Source organism: Lichenostomus cassidix, chromosome 6 (assembly GCF_008360975.1).
Source record: "Lichenostomus cassidix isolate B80296 chromosome 6, HeHo_3.0, whole genome shotgun sequence".
NCBI classification, from domain to species: domain Eukaryota; kingdom Metazoa; phylum Chordata; class Aves; order Passeriformes; family Meliphagidae; genus Lichenostomus; species Lichenostomus cassidix.
Genome location: NC_139487.1, coordinates 536,901 through 557,571, shown reverse-complemented (window position 1 = coordinate 557,571; position 20,671 = coordinate 536,901). Strand labels below are relative to the sequence as shown.

Here is a 20,671-nt window from a genome sequence, read left to right as displayed (position 1 = left end):
AGTGCTGGGTGTGCTGCTGGTGCTGCCAAAACACAGCATTTAGGGGAGGACAGCCTTGCACTCCCTTCACATGCAAACCCATCTGGACAGGGTGAGGAGCAGCGACAAGAAATGATCCTGCAGCTGTAACTCCTCAGCCACTGCCTCGATCAGCTGCTGCTGCAAACAAAATTATTTTTATACAAAGTACTGCTGGGATTTAATTTATTATCAGTTTTAAATAAAAAAGACGAGGTCAGGAGGATCTTGCTGATGGGCTGAGCCCACCTGCTCAGGCAGAGCTGTCAGCCCTGGACGGTTCTACCATCAGACCCTGACTGTGCAGGGAACCCTCAGCGTTCCTCACCAGATGTCTGGATGAACAGAAATGCTTGGCATGGGCTTGGGGGTTTGCAGCATAACGTGGTCAGCAATGAGCACTGACCCATGTTCACCTGGCCACAGAGACCAAAATCACTCAGGAAGAGTGGGAACAAAGAATTCACTATAAATATTACGAGTCCCACTCCCAGATCTTAAATAAATGCACATCTGTCATCTCTGAGGATGAATCAAGAGCCCACGCATGCCCATGGAGTTCCTATTACCCTTCTGTGCTAGGCTTATATCCAAAATATTGTTATTGTCACTTTTGTGGGACATTTTCTGCAGGAGAGCTCAGAAAACTTTGCCAAATGAAAGAGAAAACAGAATCTGGGCCAGCTCATACTCTGTGTCTCCCAGCACTCCCAGTTCACTGCCTCAGCGATGCTGAAGGACATCTGCACCACGACTGGTCCATGTTTAGCTGGTTTATCTGACTGTGTGGTGATCAAAGGTTGGGCTCATGGACCTTGGAGGTTTACTCCAACCAGAATGATCGTGTGATTTCCCTGAGATCTTCTCAGGAGACTCTGTGGCAGACCCCATGTGGACAGCAGTGTCCCCCCAGCCTCCTGGCAGCCTCCCACAGCTCTAGGAAAGGCTCAGCTCCACGGGTGGTGTGTCACCTCCTCATCCCCTCCCTTCTCCATGGGCCTCGCATTACACAGTGATTTTATTGAGGATTTTCCTACCACCCCTGCTAGAGGGGCTGCAGTGAGCAATGTAAAACTGCAGCTTCAGCTTCATAAATATTCTGGCTGGAATCTTCTGGCTGAAGCACTTGGAGCAACAGATCAAATGTTTTCCAATCAAACCCATTGACTGACCTCCCATCACCAAGAGGATGCCCAGCTACAGTGAGCCCCTTGGAAGGGCAGCATTTTCTCATCAGTTAAACCACCAAGTGCTCGTGATCACTCCAGGAGGAGAGCTTTTGACAATTCTTTGTTATAAGGTTTGGAATATTGTGTAAAAAAGCATTGCCACTGAGAAAACAAACCCCAAAGTGTCATTTCCATGTATCCATGACTACAACTGCTCTGGGAAGCCTGCTCGAGTCAGCAGGCAGGAAACGAACCTGGATATGAATATTCACCAGGCCCTTGAACCTATCAGCAGAGATGTCACTTTTAATAAATTAATACAGAGTTCTGCTGATGGGAAGTTCAGATGATGCACTGACTGGTTCCCCAGTTCCAGTATTTTCTGCAGGATTCAGTAAGCAAACCAATAATTCTGTGTAAGTAAATGATTCTATGATTCCATGATCCTGATAAAGCAAAAGCAATCTCAGCATTTGAAGAAGAAAATCATAGTAGCAGCGTGCTGCTTTTTGTGCACAACACACTGGATTACTAAAAATGTTAACTTATCACTACAGAATATGTGATTACCCTTAAAATAGAAATCCTGAACCTGCCTGGAACAACTGTGTGTGCTCCAGAGGTTCCACTCGGAGCTGACAGGAGAAAGCTGTCATTCACCCACAGCCAGCAGAGCTGATTATCTGGGGGTGACTGAGTCACAGGCGCCACTGGAGGCTGTGGTGGCAGCGAGCAGGAGGTGACAGCTGCTGCCTGTTCCCAGGCCCTGCTCACCTGCTGCTCTGGCTGCAGCAAGGCTCTGACAGCCACGATCTGGAGCTGCAGGAACAGGCTTGGCTTGAGGAGGAACAGGAGCAGCTCACGAGAGGGGGAGAGACCTGGAAACCTGGATGCTCTGGGGAGTGTTCCTTTACCCAGAGGCTGTTCAAGCCCTGCACCAGATTTGCTCATGATCCAAGCCTGTCACTGCCCAGGAGGCATTTGGGCAATGCCCTTATAATGGCTTTAGCTTTGGGCAGTCCTGAAGCACTAAGCTGTGGGACGAGATGAGTCTAGGTGAGTGGGACTAGTAGGTCCCTTACGACTGAAAATATTCTATTATTCCATTCCATCCCATCCCATTCCATTCCATTCCATCCCATCCCATCCGCAATGTGCAAACGTGAGGAGCTGCCTTGCCCATCCCACCCAGCCAATGCCATCTGCTGTGCTGCAATGCCCTCACCCCACAGTGTTCCCTCAGCTCCCCACCAGAACAGGACTCTCACTGCTCTCTGACACTCACTGTCACTCTCTGACACTCTCTGACACTCACTGTCACTCTCTGACACTCTCTGACACTCACTGACACTCTCTGCCCACTGACTCCTCCAGCAGCTCCTTACCAACGTAGCACCTTCTCAGGGGAGTGGAACCATGGGGTGTAAGCCATTGGCATTTGCCATGTGCTTCTTCCTGGCTCTCCCTGGCGCCAAGTGGCAAACCGTGAATCACAAATAAAGATAAATACCCTGGCCTGGCTTTGCTTCATGTGCCATGGCTTTGTTCTCCAGCTCCAGGAACGTGTGACAAGTGGGATGGCAAGGTGGCAGGATGGCAGGGATGGCAGGATGGCAGGGATGACAGGATGGCAGGGATGGCAGGGATGGCAGGGATGGCAGGATGGCAGGGATGGCAGGGATGGCAGGGATGGCAGGGATGGCAGGGATGACAGGATGGCAGGGATGGCAGGGATGGCAGGGATGGCAGGGATGGCAGGATGGCAGGGATGGCAGGGATGGCAGGGATGGCAGGGATGGCAGGGATGGCAGGGATGGCAGGGATGGCAGGGATGACAGGATGGCAGGGATGGCAGGGATGGCAGGGATGGCAGGGATGGCAGGGTGGCAGGGATGGCAGGGATGGCAGGGATGGCAGGATGGCAGGGATGGCAGGGTGGCAGGGATGGCAGGGATGGCAGGGATGGCAGGATGGTAGGGTGGCAGGGGTGGCAGGGGTGGCAGGATGGCAGGGGTGGCAGGGTGGCAGGGGTGGCAGGGATGGCAGGGATGGCAGGGTGGCAGGGATGGCAGGGATGGCAGGGGTGGGAGGAATGGAAGGGATGGCAGGGATGGCAGGGATGGCAGGATGGCAGGGATGGCAGGATGGCAGGATGGCAGGGGTGGCAGGGATGGCAGGGATGGCAGGGATGGCAGGGTGGCAGGATGGCAGGGGTGGCAGGGATGGCAGGGATGACAGGGTGGCAGGGATGGCAGAGTTCCAGTTCTCACAGGACCTGCCCAGACCTCACGCAGCCCAGCCCTGCCCACTGCACAGCAGAGTGCCAGTGCTGCTCTGACATGCCTGTAATTAAGATCTCACTGTAGTCACACGATGTGCTGTGGGATAAAGCAGGCTGGATACACAGCTTCCCCTTGCCAGAGAAACAGAGAATGAAGAGTGCATTTCTCTGCAAAAGTTCATTATAGACAGGGATGAGAGATGGAAAAGAAAATGAGGGCTTTGTCTTCACTATTTTGGAATTATGAATATCTTCATTATTTTTTGCTGTTTATTCTGCATTTATTTGCAAGATACCTAAAAGTAACACCTCAGATACACAGTGGACACCTGGTGAGGGTTCCACATCAGGACCTGGTATTGATCTCCAACAGCAGAACAGTGCACTAGGATGCAGCTAATAAACCTGGTCTACAATACCCTCAAATGTGGGGAAACCAGAAAATTAAAAGTCACATTATTTGAGTCACATGGTTTGAGTCAACCATTTACTCTTCATCTGCATGTTTTCCAGGGACATTTAACTCCAAGAATGGTTCTCTTCAACACTGAAGGCCTAAGAAATTATTTTTTGCATCTTGTAACAGGAACTGTGTTGGGGTAGTATGGCATGATCCACTTTCTATCAATATATTTCTACATATTGGCATTATTAATAGCCTTTCTCTACCCACTGTCTTTCTGCAATGTAGCTTGGAAGAAGCACCCCAGTAATTGATGTAGAGACATTGCATTGTGGCCACAGAAACCACGAGTTTGCTGCCACAAAATGCCATGAGTTTCATCTGGCAGGAAAGAGAGCTCCAGCTTTGGCTCCAGAGCCATGGCACAGAGAGGTGGCCCTGGGCAGGGACAGAGGGGACAGGGCAGGTGGCAGGTGGGACATGGGCACAGGGATCTGCACCAAGGAATGGCAGGGAGGGCAGGGGAAAGGAAAGGATGTACAGATGTGTACATCCAGCAGGATGTACAGATGTGGGGATGTGGAGCAGCTCTGGAGCCCTGGGTGAGCCTGGGCAGGGTGAGAGGGCAGAGAAGGGAAGGACAGCAGAGCCTACAAGGGACATGGCAGCACTGCTGGAACAGAGAGCTCCAAAGATCCCCAAAGATGGGATGAGTCTGCCAGGAGCAGCACGGGAGAGAGGGGCAGGACAACGGCAGGGGTGGGACAACTCAGGGGGAAAAGCTTCCAAAGCAGAGGATCAGCCTGGGGGAACTGGGGAGATGGGGCAGATCAAAAGTGACATTTGTGGTCAGAGATGAGGCAAAGCAAAATGGGGGAAAGGAAGAGGTGTTGGATGGCGAGAAAAGGGTGACAGGGAGAGATGTCAGCAGTCCTTTCTGAGCCTGAAGCCCTCAGAACACAAGACATCCCATTTTCTCTAACCACAGGGCTCTGTGCTGTGCATGAAAGCACTGCTTCCCCTTTTGTCCCTGCAGAAAGCACAAGCAGCACGTTTGGTCTCCAGCATCTCCAGCCAATCTGGTTTGCCTATTCATATCCAAAGAGAAGATTACATGGGGGAGAGAAATGTAATATGACTGTCAGGAACCTCGAGTGAGCATTAACTACCCAGGAATTCAGGGAATGCTGGTAGATAATGGAAGAAATTAAAGGTACAATGCCAGCCCAGTGCTATAAATGAGCCCCTTTGGAAAGGACTCAAACCTAGTATTAGGAAGCAACTCTAAAGTCATGTAAAAACAGAAAGTTATTCTATAATTAAAAATGAGTCCTTGCAACTCCATAAGGAATCAAGCACACCACGCAAAGCAACTGCTAAGTCAGTTTAGGAAGACTGGGTAATAGATCTGCAATACATAAATGTTTGCATTGGCCAGAAACCATTCCCATGAGCAAAAAAATACCACTTGTGTTGGTCAGGAGCACTTCCAAGGAGTTGCATTCATCTGATCTCCATCAGCAAGCTCAGGAGGCACTAGAGATGGAGAAGGAAACAAAGCACCTCATGCCTTGTGCTCCATGTGCTTGACCAGGGCTATTTCTGTTAGAAAAATATCTATTACTGTGCAACAACAACCCAGGGAGCCCAAGAGGTCACCCATTAACAGCTGAGCCCTGGCTGGTGCAGGTTAATGTGCACTAAATGAGTTTTCAGTGGTCCTGGCCAAAAGAACAAGAGATGAGGATGAGCCTCACACCCAGGCTGGGCGAGCAGGGCTGCTGCACACTCACCCTCACAGCAACCAGCCTCCTGGGGCTCAGGGTGCAGAGTTTTGGGGTCTGACTGCAGGGCAGCCCCACAGACACTCAGCAGAGCCCAAGACCACCCAAAATGAGTGACCAGTGCCCCAAGGGCAACACTGAGGACAGTTCTGTTTCCCCGTGCTGCCACATGTCCGGCTGGTGTTTCCAGAAGGGCACTGCCCTCGGCAAAACTCACTGCTAAATGGTCCATTCTACAGTGGCACCTCTGGCTGAACAGCTTCCTTGGAAATTAGAGAGTGGAGGTGTTGGAAAAGCAAAGGTCATTCAGGTATTCCCCCCAGCCATGTTAGCACCTCAGGTGACCTGCAGGGCCAGGGCTCACTGACCACCACTTGCCCTCCCACAGCCGTGGGGAGGAGGCAGGAGCCAGGCTGGCAGGGGACAGGGACATCCCCACAGCCTCCCCTCCTGCCCCAGGAACACGGCAGGAGCCACTGCCTGGAACAGCAGCAGCCACAACACACCTGGACACACCTGGACACACCTGGACACACCTTCACTGCTCCCAGGAGCAGCCAAGGCAGCATCCTGGGCCAGGAGCAGCAACCTGGGGTGGAAAACTTCATATGCAGCTGGAATAGACCCTCCCTGGCAAATAATCAAACTCTCCCAGCACCCTGAGCCTCGAGAGTGCAGAGCTGATGCTGTTTGACCACAGAGTGGTGGCTTGGCAGGATGCCAATCCCAGCCCTAGCAGGAAGGACAGAACACATCCCAGCTCCTCAGGTGTGACACTGTGACACTGTGACACAGCCCAGGCTGCTCTGGGGCACAAAGGCTGCAGCAGCACACGGTGAGCTGAAGTGGCACAATCAGCCTCTGTGCCCTGCAGCAGCCCCAGCGCTGGACTTCACTCAGGCTGTTGCTTTCTTCCCCACTTCTACCAATAAGAAAATTTTGTTTCAAGGAACTAAAATTGATTTATGGGGAAAAAAACCTGTATAGCACATGTTTATAGTAGCATAATGTTAGCAATAAACAGCTGCTGGATGTTACTTCATGTGCCTGCAGCACGTGTTGGAAATGATAAATGGCTGAGTTGAGGTGCCTCAGGAAAGATTGAGTCTGTACCATGCTCAGGGCCCTGCTGGGACTGCTAAAATCCCCTCAGTGAACAGAAGGCACCTCTGTAAAGCTACGTCATTTCAGACAAATTAATTCCTACAAGGATTGTAGAGCTGGCTGGACTAGGACCCTGAATTAATTTCCTCCATTCATTTGTTTACAGCGTGTAAAAGTGTCTCTTCTGGGGAGTTTTCAATATTGACCATGCCAGCACATTTTAGCACAATAAAGACTCTTTTTCTTTTAAAAGGTAAAAAGAATAAAGAATTACACAAAATTAAATGTTTGACCTCAATTGAAGTTTTCATTTCTCCTCTGAAAAAGATCTGAATTTCAGGTGAAACACCCAGACTAGGTATTTTTCCCCACTTCTCTGGAATGTTGGTGAAGCTCCAGCCCCACTCTCAGCTCCTCACCAGCTCCACATCCTGACCATGCAGGATGACCATTCATCCTGACTCCCAGACCTGCTCAGCACCCCTGCCAGGCCACAGGGAACATACAGGGATGTGGGGGAAAACACTCTCATTAAAAACAAAACAAACAAACAAACAAAAAGGTAAAAAAAAACAGGTTAAACAATCATAGAACCACAGAATTGTCAAGGTTGGAAAAGACCTTTAAGTTCACCCAATCCAACCATCAACCACCATGGTGACCAATTAACCATGTCTGTCCCCAAGTGCCACATCCACACGATTTTAGCACTTCCAGGGATGGGGACTCCAGCCCTGCCCTGAGCAGCTGTGCCACGGCTGGACAACCTTTCATAGGAATATTTTTTCCCAATATCCACCCTGCCCTCCCCTGGCCAGCCTGAGGCTGTTCCCTCTCCTGCTGTCCCTGTTCCCTGGAGCACAGCCTGACCCCCCGGCTGTCCCCTCCTGTCACAGCTGTGCAGAGCCACAAGGTCCCCCTGAGCCTCCTCTGCTCCAGGCTGAGCTCCTTTCCAGCTCCCTCAGCCTCTCCTGGGGCTCCAGACCCTTCCCAGCTCTGTTCCCTTCCCTGAACACTTTCCAGCCCCTCCATGCCAAAAATAGGGCTGAGAACAAAGTTTGGGGTATCTTTGCCATTTCCATTGAAAACTGAAAGCTGGCAACAGGTTTTGCTCAGCACAACAGGATGTTTGGGGTTTGTCAGCCTGGGCTCACCCTAATCCCTGGCAAAACATCCATGGATTATGCACATTCTGCAAGTTCTGGCTCTGCAGTGTCAACATTTGCTGAGCAAGCCCAGCTTAAATACAATTAAAGAGCTCTCATAGGGATGTAGAAGCCTTTAGTAATCAGAAATAAAATCCAGCCAGCAGACATACACTGTTTCCAGGAAGAAACTCATCACTACTATTGTAAGGCAGCTCCAGTCCTCCCAGGTTTATGAGATGACTGCTACTAACACCTGATGAAGAAGTCCACAGGGGACCCTTGTGATGAAGCAGAAAGCTTGAAGAGGAAGAAATGAAGGAAATATTGTTGAAATACGTAATGAAAATCAGGATGTGGAAGTTCAAGAAGCATCTCCAATATTAAATTAAAAGCTATATGACAGAGATGAATCATGGAGTCACAGAATCCCAGACTGGATTGGGTGAGAAGGAACCTCAAAGCCCATCCAGTGCCACCCTGCCATGGCAGGGACACGTTCCACTGTCCCAGGCTGCTCCAGCCTGGCCTGGGACACTGCCAGGGATCCAGGGGCACCACAGCTGCTCTGGGCACTCTGTGCCAAGGGCTCTCCACCCTCAAAGGGAAGAACTTCCCCCTATATCTAAAGTAAATTCAACCCCTGTCAGTTTAATCTTTTAAAATCAAAGAAAGTGATTTAATTAGAAATCCCTTTGAGGCAAGATTTTCCCCCCTCTCTGGGATGTGTGTGTAGCCTGGTGGGACCCCAGATCAACAGCTCATGTCCTTAAACTTAACTCCAATAAATCCTTTTCAGCAAGAGGGGGTTTGTGTCACCACAGCCCCTTCAGAGAAGTCCTCCCTTAAGTCCAAGTGCATCCTTGTCTTTTAACATCAGCCATAGCCCCTGGAGCACACACCAGCTGGAAATGGGAGACACCCAAATCCTCAGCACTCTCATCCCAGCCAGGGCTCTGCAGAGCCTGGATCAGCCCCACAGCTCATTCCTTCATCACAACTGTCCTCACCAGACCTGTCGTTCATAAAATATGGATACTGCAGCATTGCTCAGCCTCCACACGGAGCAGGAAGCCTGCCCTGCACCCTCGAGCTGCAGCTGAACTGTAAAATATTTAAGCCTATCCAGAGCTGCTGGATGAATTCTGGAGGTGGGACACCAGCAGGGCTGGCAGCTGAGCTTATGCAAAGCCAGATTGAGGTGGAAGGAGGATGCCTGAAGACCTGCAGGAGAGCTGTGCCTCTGGATCCCCATCCTGAGGACACCAGAGTGCCGTTCTCCTGCAGCCAGGAGCAGCAGCACCAGCCATCCAACAGCCCTTCTCCAGCCTGGCTTTCCCTTTGGCAGCCCCTCCAGTGTGACACGGGATGGAATCCCCAAGGAGAAGGGAAGGATCAGCATCCCACAGCCTGTGGTGCACCTTACCCCACTGCACACAGCAGCAGCTCTGCTGGCTTCTCTGCTAAACACAAGCAGGAGAACAATTAATGCAGATTTTACTGCTCTGTGGGGAAGCAACTCCACCAACCAAACTCCATCGCCTTTTCTGAAGTTTCCAGAAGGCACAGCACTGGAAGGCAGTGGTGCAGGACCCTGAGCTCTGCTTAGGCTCTATCCTGCTCCATCCATCCATCCATCCATCCATCCATCCATCCATCCATCCATCCATCCTCTGCTTGAGTGTTCTACATAAGGTTTGGCTCTGTCTGTGCCAATAAAACAGACATTGCCTGGATGAGGAGCAGATTGAGCTGTGCCATTCTGGCACTGTTTTAAAGCATTAACCACAGTTCAGTCCTGTCTAATACAACAAGGATGGATTTTTTTAACATTTATGGCACAGTAATAGTTCACTTGAGTGTCCCCAACTTGCAGTGTAATAAATTCAGGGTTTGTATCAGAAATAAATCTGCTTATTTCCATGAGCTTGGCTCACCCTGTGGTCCTGCCTGTGCAAGGGAAACCATTAAACAAGAAGTTAATTCTTTAAATCATTTCAATCCCAATTTAAAACAGTTGTTCTGTGACAAAGCCCCCTCTGAGGGTCTGGCACACAGACTGCTCCCCACCCCCAGCTCTTCAGTTCACCTGAGCCCTGGGGATGAGCCAAGCCTAAATCTTGGTCCTTTTCTCAGCAGGAACCTTCTTAGAGTGAATTCACAGACCTGAAAGGATGCAGAGGTTTGTGCTGCTGTCCTGCCCAGGAGTGTTTCTCTCTGAAAGCACTCCACCTTCCATGCTCCAGCCTCTCCTCTATGTTAATCACTTCAAAGTTGCTAAATTATTCACTGCTCAGAAAATACATTTTCATTTCTTAGAGCTGGCAGCCAAGGATGACTTACAGAAATAGGTCATGCTCATCCCATAGAAGAATTACCATACACTTCATGTGCTCCTCTCCCCAGTTTCCATTTTTAAGCTCTGCTCCACGTGAGGATGGGCCAAATTTAAACTGTCTGCATTTTTCATGCTGCTCCCACAGTCTCCACCATGTGCCCTGACTTTCCATTTTTAATAAACTGTACCCAGAGAAAATATTAACAGACTGACTTCTGTCTGGTGATCCTGCAGCCCCAAGTAAAGCTTTAATGATAACTGCAAAAGAAACAATCCCAGTTTTCCAATGCTGCTACCCAGGCTTGGGAAAACTCCATCCTGCCTGGAGCCCAACCTTGGCCAAGCAGGGTTTGCATCTGCCTTGAAAGGGGGAGCACATTGTAGTTTTCCTTCTTTTCACCCAAATACCTCCAAAATAAACAGACTTTAATGGGACGTTAAAAAGAAAAAATTAAAAAAAAAAAAAAAACTTTTTGCTGCCACATTTAATTTTCTGGTTTGACACATCCCCAAACAACACACTATTGGCAGAGGCCTGTTCCCAGCAAGCTGTCAGCCAGGATATGCCCAGGCTGCTGCTGTCTGTTGGGTCCACAGGAATTCTTCCTCACTGGGAAGCACAGAACAAGGGCTCTGTTCAAGCTCTGTGCTCCTGTTGTGCTGCACTACTTGGAGACCACATTGCTGCCTCCAGCCTCTGGGAAGGGAATTCAGCCCAAGGGAAACAAGTGGCACATGAAATCAAAGTACAAAGCAAGAGACCTTTAACAGAATGGAGGAATCACAGTCTGGTTTCTGCTGGAAGGACTTTGAAGCTCATCCAGTTCCAACCCCCTGCCATGGACATCTTCCACCAGACAAGGTTGCTCCAAGCCCTGTCCAGCCTGGCCTCGGACACTCCCAGGGTTGGAAATGCTCAATACCATCACCAAAACTGATGGGAGAGAGGAAAATCAAGACTAAGCCCATCATGAAGGCAGGGGAGGGAAGGAAACTGAGCATGGCAGGTGCAAGGGAGAATGGAGGGAACCACAGCACCCTGACAATGTCATCGAGGACACGGAGAGCCACCAGCCCAGTGCTCCATTCCTGGTGCCATCCCTGAGCCAGAGTGAGGAGCACTGCCTGCCTCTGTGTGCTGCTTGTTGAACAGCCCATTCTGCAGCACTGAGTGTCCCCATGCTGTGCCACCCCTGGGAACAGCCAAGGGGCTCTTGTTCCCCACAGGAACTGTGCCAGATGTTGGAGCAGAATTATCCCCAGGCTGGAGAGGTTGCTGCTCGTGGGGCAGCAGTGCCTGCAGCTCCCAGGGGAAGAAAAAGCCAAAACAACGAGAAGAGGTCCTCTCTGCACAAAGGCGGGGCAGAGCCTGGGGATATTTTGGCCTCGTGGAATCCACAGGGTCACATTTCCAACTGACTTGAATGAGACACAGATTGTCCCAGCGAGGCTCAGGAAGTGCCACCCCATTGCCCCAGTGGGGTGCTCATGTGCCTCAGGGCAGAGCAGTGACACAGCTCAGCTCCCCCGGCAGGTCACAGCCCCAGTCGCTGCACAGCCAATCCCCCCAGCCCGACTCGTGCCCAGGGATGCTGTTTGTTTGTGATTCACACCACGAGAGGGATGCTGAGCACAGAATGCAGCTGCCCTGCCATATGCAGCGGATTAATTACCGTATCGTTTGTTCCCATGGCAGGTCGAAGAGATCATTACCAACTCAGGAACACGAGGGCTAATAATAGTATTGCTCCCAATCGTATTCCAGCGTTCAGCTTGTTCCGATTGTTCGGCTCAATAACAGCTTACACTAATTCCCACCAACTTTTAACACCCATGTATTGAGAAGTTCACACTGAAATGGCACAAATTCTAATTCGCAGCAGGATTAACTCTTCATGCTTTAAACTTAATTACGTGTAGTCAGGTGGCTCTTGATGTTCCTTCCTCCTTAGCTGAACCCAACCACACACATTTAATGATTCCGGTGCACATTCACTGATGGAGCTAATTAGGACTCCTGGGGGGCCAAATGCAACTTTTTCAGTGTTGTCTAAACCAAAAACAAAATGTTCCAGAAGCCACGCTGCGCACACAGGCTCTGCGAGACAACTCACTCCTGCGAGTCTGCAACAACCCAGCAATGTTTGCTGGGAGAAAGGAAAAAAGCTCAGGAATTGCTGCCCACAGACTCACAGAATTGTTTAGGTTGGAAAAGCCCCCTGAGAACATCGAGACCAATCTCACCTCCAGCGCTGCCAAGGTCACCACCAACCCATGTCCTCAGCTGCCATATCCGTGTGGCTTTTAATCCTCTCGGGGATGGAGACTCCAGCACTGCCCTGGGCAGTCTGTGGCAGGGCTGGACAGCCCTTTCCATGGAGAAATCTTTCCTGATTCCCAATCTAAAGTCCTCATACCAATGTTAACACCCCACACGCTATGTCTGTGGGCACTCCCAGACCTTGAGTGAGCCTTTCTGCCTTTCAGCAGATGCAGGAGTGCAGGCAGGGCTGGGCTGGACTGGGATGGGCTGGGCTGTGCTGGGCTGGGATGGGATGGGCTGGGCTGGGCTGGGCTGGGCTGGGCTGGGCTGGGCTGGGCTGGGCTGGGATGGGATGGGCTGGGCTGGGCTGGGCTGGGATGGGATGGGCTCTGGGTATCCTGTGCCCTTGCCCTGACGGCGTGTCCCCCCCAGGCACTCTGGACACGAGGAGCAGGCAGTGGAGCTGTGAGGAGCTGCTGAGCACACTGTGCTCCTGGAAGTTCAGCAGACACCTCTGATCACAGCCCAACAGCCCACGTGAACAAACATCTGCAGGGCTGAGGCCACGGAGAGAAGCCAGGCAGGATCTGCATGTGCCCAAGGGCTGATGGAGTTATTTGTTAAACACTGGGTGCTGTGATTGCAGCACTCACGGTGCTCAGTTGGGAACAGTGTCAGGGAATCCTGCTCTGAAAAACTGCTGAGCTGCCTCTCACTGCAAAAAGAAATACTCCAAACCATATAACTGGTATCAAGATACTGCTGATTACAGGATGAATCCAAACTGAGGACTGCCCCAGCAGCTGTGCACCCATCTGGCTCACAGCCACAGCCCCAGCTCCTGCTCACGGGGAGAAAAGCAGCAGCTCACTCCTGGGCTGCTCCTCAGCCAGCCCAGCCTGCTCCTCCTCCTCGCAACTGACCTGCTTACCAGCACTTGTGCCAACACGAGTTCATTTTCTTTACCAAAACTTTGTTGCCTGAAAAATATCCCTTATGAGAGCACTTGCGAGAAACAAAATAAACGTCCTAAAGCAGATATAAAGGTATAAACCCCAGAACTCCTGCTGGCTGGTGAGGACACCTCAGCAGGGACCCCACAGGATCCTATCTGATGGGATGCCCAGGTTTTGGGGAGATCTCACACCAGTTCCACACGAGGTGTCCCAGAGCCCACAGGGGTGTGCACAGCCCCAGGGATGGGGTCAGCAGGCTGATTCCCTTGACATCAGTGCGGAAAGGATTGGTGCTAAATTTGTAATTTTTAAAAATCTTGGCTGGTTTTTCCTTCAGCAAAGGCTCAGGAATGGTGGATGGGTGACATTTTGGAAACTTAACAGTGCAGCTGCAGCTGAGAGCTTTGCCCAGTGCAGAAAAGCCTCTCACTGGGTCCTGCACCTCCCGAGCTGCTTTGCCAGGTCCTGTTCTGCTCCTTCCCCCAGAGTGATCCCCAAGGAGCAGGAAGGTAGGAATGGCAGGATGCTCTGCCCAGAAAGAAGTCAGTGCTGCCCACAAGCCCAACCATCCCTGTCCCTTCACAGCTCCCCCAGCATGGCAGGACACAAACATTGAAATTCATCCAACAACTCTCAGTAAGTAGAGTTGTGCAATCTTATTTCCAGGGAAAGAAAAGAAGGAAACACTTCTATGACAGGATGTCAGTGTCTGGGCAGGAGCACAGCTGTGTGTGAGGAAGGAGATGCCCAGGATCTCAGTGTCCAGGTGGGACCATGGCCACATGTGTCATCCATCTCACTATGAACAGTAGTGAGAAATACCAAATTCAACACATTTCTGATAAACTGTACAATCAACTGAATGAAATCAAAACCTTTCCCTTCTTTCAGCCTCTGTTTTCACACTTGACATCTCAAGCACTTTCCAGTTAGATTTAATGAACAGAAAGTGTTCTCTTTTTTATTCCCAGAAGGCAAATACTACTTTTCTACCTCCTGGGGAAAAAAATTGCTCAAAATCTGCTTCCTTTTGATCAAGAAACAGAGAAAGAAAAAAAGACTAAATGTTTCTTAAATTAGCCTACTAATATCCAGAAATATTCACAAAGTCATTTCAATGGATAGATATATATATGTATCTTCATACAAGGGAGAATATGTACATTTACACTATAATTGATCACCGGGAGGAAGGGATTTGTTGCCAGAGGAGGGGCCAAGGGTTGTGCTCATGGTATGGATGGAGATCCAGCATCTGACAGGCACTCAGAAAAACCTTCCTGGAAAGCTGTGAGAACACAACTGGAGTATCCCTTCCAGCTTTAACACCAGTGTCCTACCACAGCCTCATATCCCAGCACCACTGATACTCCTGAGGCCATGGGGAAAGAGAGTGGGAAAAGAAAATTCTGCATCTCCAAAAGTTCCTATTTTTCTTGCCTTTTCCTCCTGTCTGTGTGCTGGTTTTCCCGGAGGTATTTAAACTGCTAGCCCCTGAGCTGTGTTTATCCCAGCGCAGAATGAAGCCTGTCAGCGCCTGGCTGGGGATCAAAACAGAGTGCTGAGTGCTGAGGGAATCGTGCTCACCTCCCACCCTGCCCGTGCCATTCACCACCCAGCTGCACCATTTAGGGCTGAGATTCCAGAGGGAACAGAAACGTTCTGTGAAATCAGAGCTCGGGCAAGCATTGTGCTGAGCAGAGAGCCTCGCTGTCCTGGTGCTTCCCACCCTTCTGGCTCTCCCACAGCTGCCTGGCAGAGCCACCTGTCACCCCACAGGGGCCCAAATCCCACCCAGCAAACAACATTTCTGCCTTCTTCTGTACACAATGTGAGTGTCTCAGGTACCTGTTGGAATTCCTGCAAAGCATCTCCAAGGGTAACAGAACCAAGAGCTGACACTGAATCATCCCCAGACAGGATCCTCTCCACAGAAAGCCCTTCCCAGCTGCTTCAGGCAAACCAAGGCTGACTTTGCATATCCGTAGGTATTTGTTTTTCCTGTAAAACTGCCGTGCTAATTGCTGGCTGACTCCATTGGCTCTGGCAGGAGTTGGGGAGTCCAGAGGCAGCTGCTGCTGCATCCCTGGTGCAGGAGGAGATGCTGGTCCAGCTGGTGCCTGGGGTTTTTTTAAATAAATATGTAATTTACAATATTGAACAAAATATGGAATAAATACCACTTGTCACTATCCAATGCTACAACTTCCCTTAAGCCTGTAATTACTTACAAAAGCCTTTCACTACTGTACAGATCTCCCACAGATTTCCCTCAGCAAGTTCAAGCTGGAGCTGATGACTGTCAGCTGAGAGATGGGAGTTGATTTCAGCCTATTTAGATAGGATAGATCCAGTGTGATTTATCCCACAGATGAGGAGTAGAAACATGTTACACGTTATGCAAGTTTAATGAAAGTCCCGCAGCAGCTCCAGCCCTGGTGTGGCCGTGGAGGTCACAGTGCCCACTGTCCCCTCTGGCGATGGCTCTCGAGAGGATGACAGGTGCCAGTGAGGAGAGGGAATGAAAAGGCACGGCTCATCTCCCAGGTGAATAATGGAGAATATCCCCGAGTCAGGGGTCTGCTAAGCCCCATCCTGCCCCATCCTGCTGTCCCCAAGGGTCCCTGAGCATCCCCAGCCAAACACACCTCGCAGCACTGGGAATCTCCTCTGTGGTGTCCCAGGCACTGCTGCCCAAAGCCACTCCATTTCCAAGATCACTGCTGGGGTGAGCAGAACCCAGTCAGCACAAGGGAGGTTTCCAGTGCCATTCCAGTGGCACAGACCCACCCGAGTGCCACCAGCTGCTGCTCTGCCCACTGCTCCAAACAGGTGCCAGTTTGCATCTTTCAACATAAGGTGTTTTTTCATGTCTTTTGGGCAAGAAGTACTCAAAATGCATTAATGTCTTGCTCTGTTAACAAAGAAACTATGGCAACACACACAGAGCTGCCAAGAGAATTACTGAAACAAGGTTTAATAGTTAATAAGCAGCCAGATGATGTCAGACTCATCTATTAAGACCAGTTTATATCTGCCTATTAGAACTTAATGTCCCAGAAAGTTGGGTTGGCCAGGATTAAATAGTCTTCCTTTTAGCCCAATTATCAGCAATAAAACCAATTTTCTAAAGAATAGGGTAGAGTTATCCAAAATGTGGCCAGACCAAGCCTGTATTTTGTAGCATGCCTATAATGTTCCTTTTGTTAAGGAGCAATTTTCTGGATGTCAGAGATGTGAATCAAAATTTAATGTGTGTGCGTGTGTGTGTTATGGAAATGGCAATTGCAGCAGTTGCTCGCAGCACACCCTGACTGCCAGGCAGCACAGGAAACCAAAGGCTTTTATTCCCATTTGTGCCAATGCGTTTCTGAGTGCGCTGGAATTGTTCTTCTTTCTAATTGAAGTGATCAAGAATTCTTAAGAAATAATTTTCAGTGAAAATTACTTTCTAAAATGGAATAATAAATATTTTATGGAAAGGCATTAAGTTGCAGATACACCTGCAGAGGGTTTTGGTTTTTTTACCTTGCTGGGCATGTCCACCATGAGAAGATGCTGTAGTCCCCACACTCCACATGTGGTGCTGGCCCTGGGAGGTTGCCCCACGGAGCTGGCTGTCCATGCCCTCAGGAAACCCTCCACAGCCTCTGACCCCTGCTTCCTTCCTGTTCATTCAACCAGCTACTGCTTGTTTTGCTGCTGATGGAGATGGAGAAAAAGGTGCCTCCCTCCCTCTGGCGCTATTCCCTGCTCCCACACCAAAGGCCAACCTTCCCAGGCCGAGGTCACTGGACAATGTCCACCTCTAGTCCCTCCCCGAGCTGCTGCCACATCAAGGCTTTATTATGGATCAAGCACTCCCAGTTCCAGGCATAACTGCTATTCTTGCAGTGCTGCTCTCTAACCAGTTTCCTCCAAATCCCTCATTTCTGCTGCTGCTATCACCAGAGACAGCAGCTGCAGGAGTATCCATCCCCTCAGACTGCCTGACACTGCTCTGTCTCCAGCAAGTTCTATTCTTAGCAACTCTCAGCTCACCGATCCTTTAAACCGTCTCATCTCTGACCTACCACATCTCCTGCAACTTTCCTTCATTTCAGTCTCCAGTGCTGCTTCCCCTGAAATCAATCAGAAACTCTCAAAGCTTTCAGAGGGGAAGACAGGACATTATTTCTGGATAGTTCCTCGCTCTCTCCTGATTACGCCTGACTCCTTCCGCTCCCCTTACACTCAATGCAAAATTAAAGTCTCTGGCTAAAAACTCCTCCACTTGCTAAAGGTTTTTGTCCCATCTGTCTGTAGCCATGGCGTCCAGCACTAGAACTCCAGCTGAGCCCAGAGGAGCTGCCAGGCATTCAGAGACACCAGGAGACACCAGGGGAGCAGGGATGGTTCCCCCAACTCCCCTTGGGATCAGCTGTCACCTCCCCAGGCAGGAGCAGGGCTGGCACAGCTGCCCTGAGCCTGGCTGCACTCACAACACAATGGTTCTGCCTGATTTTGCCCAATTCCAACACATCTGGCAGCTTCACACTGCAGCGTGGTGACTGGAAAAGAGGCACTGAACCAGAGCTGGCTGGTGACAGGCAGGAGGGACAGAGAGGTCACCTGAGCCACGACAGCACAGACAGCTCAGCTGTGAGAGCCCAGGCTGGACCCTGCAACCTGAGACACCCGGGCAGCCCTGATGTTTTGGGAACACAAAGGGCAAGATTTAGGGGAATTTCTCGTGTGTACACAAGCCCTCAGCAAAGAAAAACACTAAACAGCTTTAAAAGACTCAGCTCTTCATGTGAACATCATGGGAGAGATACGGAAATGTTCTCTTCTCTGTGAAGTGAACAGCTGAGTAACTCGTACCAGATGGACCATATTTGGATCCCTCTCTCATAAATACAATATTCACCATTTGGAATTAAACGAGCAGAGCAGCTGTCCATTGTCCCACTTGGAGGGGTTTTGTTCATTAAATAAGCAGAAGCCAAGTGTCTGTGGAAGGAAAATCACAGAATCACAGAATTCCTGAGGTTGGAAAATCCCTCCAAGATCAAGTTCAACCTGTGCTCAATGCCTGCCTTCCCAGCCCAGAGCACTGAGTGCCACAGCCAGGAATTCCCTGGACACCTGCAGGGATGGGGACTGCAAACCTCCCTGGGCAGCTCCTGCCAATCCTGAGCAGCCTTTCCATGGAGAAATTCCTGCTGCTGTCCAGCCTGAATCTCCCCTGACATAACTTGAGGCTTTTTCCTCTCATCCTGCCACAGATTGCCAGCCAATGCAAGCACAAAAGCTGTGTCAGTGAATCCCTGATTCTCTACCACCAGGGCATTGGAATGATGACTATTGGAGTTTCAAAAACTGACCAAGTTCCTGCTAAGCTAAGAGTCCTGTTATTTCATCCCCTGAGCAGTGCCACTGGAAGGGGTGCAGCTGTTCCCCAAATCCTGCACTAAGGAAGGGCTGGAATTTACTGAAGGGTGTTTTCCTTGTCTGTATTTTGCTACACAAACCCCACAACAGCTACAAAAATAAGCAATAATTAAACTGCAACCTAATCTGTTGTCTTTATTTATGATAAATTATGAATTACTGTATCATGGACACTCATTAAATTCAGAAGGCTGCTAAACAAAATGTATCAATATTCATAACTCCCTGACCTAGTGCCCATATAATTTAATGCCAGACTTCCATGACTCCAGCGAGGCCAGCAGCAGGCTGTGCCAGGAGGATTTGGGTCCTGCTGGAGTAGGCGTAGAGGGAGCATAAATCTAAACTAGGGATGAGATGACTCAGTTGAGACCGTTGGAATGAGGCAGACGATAAAAATACCCGAAAGACGTAAGGCAAATCTCAAAAACACTCCTTTGGTTCTAAACCAGCAAGGCTGGGCCATGTTTCCTTGCTGGTTGCCAAACCAAGCTCTGCAGTGAGATGGGGATAAGGCTGGCATGAGCCATGGGGTGGCCAGCAGAGCTCAAACTGCACAGCTTCCCCAGCACTGCCCTCCTCACACCCTCTGCTGACACAGCTCCTTTCAAGGTTGGTTGGGAAATGCTGGGAAATGCTCTGGATGGCTGGGGAAGAACAGCAGACCCAGAGCCAGGCTGGGGGCACCAACACCCCAAAAGCACCCCAAAAGCACCCCAAAAGCACCCCAAAAGCACCCCAAAAGCACCCCAAAAGCACCCCAAAAGCACTGGCAGGTTTGTCAGCTCCACACCAGGGGGGAAAGCCACGAGGGCCAGCTCTGTGGCAGGGCTGTTCCCACAGCACACAGAAAGACACCACCAGGGCTCTTCTCTTTCCAAATTGTATCACTCCAAGGACACACATTCATTTCTTTAAGGCTTCAGTTCTGGAGCAGAATAAACCATCTTTATCTTTGTATTTTGAAAGGTAAATTTTCCTTAGGAAAGTGGAGCTTTTTCTCTTTCCAAAGCAAGGATTTTCTCTCTATAATTGCCATTAAGCAATGGACACTCATTTAATTAAAGGCTCTCTGTAATTCAGCAAGAATCTCTAGAAATCATTTCTGCCTCGAATTACCTGAGAGGTTTTCTGACACGATGTAACTGAGAGAACAACCTTCACAGGGAGTGGGGGAGCTCACAGAGCCCAGCTCAGGATCCTAGGGATAAAGGTTGAGGGGATCTGAAACACAGCCAATGGTCTCTTATGCCCTCCTGAATAACCCTGGAGTCCCAAAGGATTTTTCAGAAAGAACTTCAAGCCCTTGCCTTAATCCAGCCTCGTCCCTGTCAGTAGCCCAGAGGAGTGAGGGGAAATAGGAACTGTTGCCAGAGAGCATTTGAAGTTCCTATTTTTAATTAGCAACATTAAACGTGTGCTGCACATTTCAATGGGGTTTGAGAGACATGCACATTGTAAATCATTCCTTGTTAACTAATTATGAAATGCAAAGTCATTGCCAATTTACCATTGCCAGACAATGCTCCAGCTGCTTTCACATGACACAATAGGCTCAGGCTTCAAGACAGATCTTTCAAAGGCAGCAAGTGATGAGCAGGAAAATCAGGCCCTTTTCATGATGGCAATTGAGGATCCCCACTGTTTTGAACAGAGAACCTACTCAGAGACTGAACTATTGTATTCCTGCTATGACACCTGAAGCTGCTGCCTCAAAATCATTGAAGACAGAGACGTGGTTTCTTCTCTTTTCTTATTTTTTCGTTTCCTTGCTCAC

At 49.8% G+C, this 20,671-nt stretch overlaps 1 protein-coding gene across 2 annotated transcripts in view; it reads right to left on the bottom strand.

Annotated features, from left to right (window-relative positions):
• STK32C (serine/threonine kinase 32C) overlaps window positions 1-20,671 on the bottom strand; it is a 60,579-nt gene that overhangs the window by 25,498 nt on the left and 14,410 nt on the right. The window lies entirely within an intron of this gene.